The sequence below is a fragment of the Micromys minutus genome (genome assembly GCF_963924665.1).
Source record: "Micromys minutus genome assembly, chromosome: 9".
Lineage (NCBI taxonomy): Eukaryota > Metazoa > Chordata > Mammalia > Rodentia > Muridae > Micromys > Micromys minutus.
The window spans coordinates 59,855,143-59,859,099 of record NC_137978.1 but is presented as its reverse complement, the minus strand read 5'-3'; the positions used below and the strand labels follow the sequence as shown (position 1 = coordinate 59,859,099).

Genomic DNA, 3,957 nt, shown 5'->3' with positions numbered 1-3,957 from the left:
GCATTTGTCTCTGTCTGCTCTTCAATTCCAGACTCTGCAGTCCTCTCAGATTCTTTTATTCCCAGGATGTGCCTGACTGTTGAAAAACCAGTTGCTTCTGTGCTTCTGGGCTGGTTCTCTGTCTACTGTTTGTGTTGTAGCTGGCAGTGTGTGTTTGTGTGCTGATTTCAGGCACCCTTCAGCAAGAGTAGTTGGAAGATCTGGTGGCTGTCCATGTCCTGAGCACATGTGGGGGCTAATGTGGCAGTATGAACAAAAATGCTCAGAAGGCTTGAATGTCTAGATCTGCTCAAACCAACCTTTCAGTCAGCTGCTGTCCAGGACCTCTGTCCCTCCATAGGAATCTAGCATGGGACATCCATGTCCAGGTCCAGGCTAGGGTGCTAACCCTGGCTGTAGATGCCATCCTAGTGCTTGAGAGGAAGGTTCTCTGCAGCTCTTTTTGGGCACCTCAGCCCCAGTCTGCGTTCAATCCAGAGGCTGCTTCTGTCTCAAATCATTGTGCATGCTGTGTATTTCGGTGTGGAGAAGGGACAGTGAGTTTTTATCTCAGGTTAGATGGGTCCTACATGATAAGTTGGGGGCTAATTTCTTTTTTTCTTTCTCTTTTTTTTTTCTTTCACCACATCATTTACCACATATGCCCAAGCAAAGAACACACTATTCAGGTACAATATCTATAAACTGCATGCAGTCATTTGGCAGATTAACTACTACACTACTCAATTCTCCTTATATGAGATGGCTTGCTCCTTGGGGCTTTTCCAGGCCTTGTGGTTCTGCTCCATCTCTCTTTTACCTCCTTTTCTTCCATCTCCCTCTATCTCTTCCTTTACTTTTTTTGCCTCTCCTATTTCATATATTCTCTCTAAAACCTCCTGCCGCACCTTTCCCTTTCACTGCCCAATTATAGGCTCTTCCCTTTATTTGACCAATCAAATGGGGAGAAGGTTCACTTGAAATAAGTAGGGTGCCCATTCCTGGCGTAGCCATGGATCATGGTTCCAAGAAATATCTGATGCGTGTAGCTGTTCCTAAAAGTTGGATGCTGGGTAAGTTGACTGGCGTGCTTGCTCCTCGCCCATCCACTGGTCCTCGCGAGCTGAGGGAATGCCGGTATCTCATTATTTTACTAAGAAACAGACTTACATATTCCCTGATTGGAGATAAAGTAAAAAAGATTTGCATGCAGCGCTTCATTAAGATTGATGGTTAAGTCAGGACCGACATAACCTACCCTGCTCGGTTTAGGAATGTCATCAGCATTGACAAAACTGGAGAAAACTTCCGTCTGATCTATGACACCAAGGGCCGCTTTGCTGTTCATCATATTATACCTGAGGAGGCCAAGTAGAAGTTATGCAAAGTGAGAAAAATCTTTGTGGGCACAAAAGGAATCACACATCTGGTGACCCATGATGCTGGTACTATTCAATACCCTGAACCCCTCATCAAGGTGAATGACACCATTGAGACTGATTTTGAGCAGGCAGAATAACTGACTTCATCAAGTTTGACACAGGTAGTCTCTGTATGGTGACTGAGGTGCTAACTCAGGAAGAATTGGTGTAATCACCAACAGAGAGACATCCTGGCTTTTTTTTTTTTTTTTTTTTTTTAATATTAAAGTCTCACTTTAATACTCTCTATGACATACTTCTCCAAACTATTCCAAGACTTACTAAGACTTACATCCCTTCAAATCTAAATTAAGAGACATACGTTTCCATTCTGTTTATCTTTCCAATACTAAGAACTGGAAACAAAGCCACACTGATTTGAGACAGATAATACAACCGAAAACAAAACAGGTACTGAATGACTGGGGTATGTGGAAGGACTGCACTTGTCTCAATGTCTGTATCCTCTTTAGAACTTGGAGGTGGGAAGTGGGAAACGAAGTGAATATGCAACTTAGAACCAGCGTAATGAAGTGATGGTTCAAGGATAATTTTCACTAAGTCACAAACTTATTCCAAGAGGGGGAAAAATTCTCTTCTCCATGAAAAAATTCTGAACCTAGAAAGCAACAAAAGTTCTAATATGAACAGTGATTCTTTATCTGAAAACCAAAAATAGAATCTGACATTCATATTTGATGACTTTAAGTTCCATGGAAGACGGTCCCTTTGTGGTAACTGCAAATTCTTGTCTCTTGGTATTTCTGTATACTAATTAACTGAACCTCATTAGGAAGATAATGATGGATCACTTAGGAGACACCCGCAACCTCAGAACCAAAAGTATTTCGAATGAAGACCTATTGGATATCCGAGGAAGGGGCAAGCTGGGAGAAGGGAGGTACCAGATTCACGGGGCCGCAGGTCAGAACAGCTGCGTCCAGTTTTACACTTACTGGTTTGCTAGGGTACACGTTAGATGCGTTTTTAGTTTCCCCAAGGTCCAGTTCAAGAAGCAGGTAATAGTCTGGTCACTGTATTTCTGATTCGGTGCTTTAATGATGAGAGTCACAGGAATCTCCATCCCACTTTGGTCCATGGTGCTCTCAAAGTCGGACAGTCTAGTGGCGCGGCAGGTAAGCCCAGTGGGCAGGCACGGCTGGGGTGGGGGCAGGAGTTCTCAAATATTCCGGGTCCAAACCAGTCACAAGCACATCAGGCGATACTAAGGCCATTGCCGGTACCAACGATGGACGGTGGCGGTGGTGGCGGCAGGCTCTGGGTGCCGGGCCGGGTGTGCAGCTGTCGCCGACATGTCTAGGCTCCTCCAGGCTCCGGACTGCGGAGGAAGGCGGGCAGACGACCTGCGGAGACCGCGAGGGGGAGGCCGCAGCGGACCGCTCAGCGCCGCGCCCCTGCGGCGACGCCCGAGCTGACACGCAACAAGGTCCCACGCGAGCACCCGCGCAGCCTGGGCGGCTGAGGGGCTGCGGCCGGAGAGCGAGCCTGGGCGGAGGAAGGCGGTTGCGCGGAGCGAGCCTGAAGAAAAGGCGGCGGCCGGGAGAGCAAGCCTGGGACAAGCAAGGACGCGACCGCGGAACGAGCCTGAAGGAAAGAAGGCCGCGGCCGAAGAGCGAGCCTGGGAAGAGCAACGCTGCGGCTCAGAGCGCGTCGAGTCTGTGGGAAGGAAGGCCGGCCCATCGCCCCGCCTCCGCAGGCCGCTCCCTTCCTGCACCGCGGCGCTCGCCCTCCAGGTCTCGCGGGGCAGCGCGGTGACAGCGGGCGACGGGCCGCAAGTGCGGCCGGCTCTCCTGAATGCGGCTAAGGCAGTCCCCGCAGGCGCGGCCCGGCCTCGGCACGGGGCGAGCGCCAAAGATCGTTGTTGTGAGGAGGGTCTGCTCCCCGGGAAGCCGGAAGACGCGAAACGGAAGTGCGTCACCCGCAGCTCTCCCTTTGGACCGGCCGGGTCAGCCCCGCCCACAAGTCCTGCTGGTGCGAGGAGAGGCCAGCTGGGCACCCTGTCCCTCCACAGGAACGACCACTGGCACAGCTGGCAGTAGTCTCATCTTGGCTCTTTTGATGTGGTTCATTTGTAAGATGCCAATGGCAACAGCTTTGCCGCTTGGCTGTCTAACATCTTTGTTATTGGCAAGTGCAACAAACCATGGGTCTCTCTTCCCCTAAGAAAAGGAATCAGCCTCATCCTTGCTGAAGAGAGAGGAGAGGCTGGCAGTCAAACAGAGCAGTGGGTGAAATGATCTCTGGAAAAGGATTTGTACTCTGGCTATAGAAGCCTTTCTAGGCAACATGCTAGATTAAACAGCATGGTGAAACAACAACAAAAAAGAAAGAAATAACAAGGGTACTTGAGAGCCTCCTTGGCAGCCTCCTTGAGGAAGCAAAATTAGCACATAAACATCAAGACCAGCAGGAAAATCAACCATAAGGACTTGCTTCTCTGATGACCTTCCTCCACTGGAGACAGGATGTGGGCATACAGCCATGGCCTAACAACCGTGAAAGTCCTCTACTAAGCAAAATCAGAGTCAACACACAC

The 3,957-nt window shown here is 49.6% G+C and overlaps 1 pseudogene across 1 annotated transcript; it reads left to right on the top strand.

Annotated features, from left to right (window-relative positions):
- The first annotated feature begins 880 nt into the window (after positions 1 to 880).
- Positions 881 to 3,653, top strand: LOC308423804 (small ribosomal subunit protein eS4-like; annotated as a pseudogene). Its single transcript has 2 exons — positions 881 to 1,586; positions 3,461 to 3,653. The product of its transcript is annotated as a small ribosomal subunit protein eS4-like (transcript).
- The last annotated feature ends 304 nt before the right edge of the window (positions 3,654 to 3,957 follow it).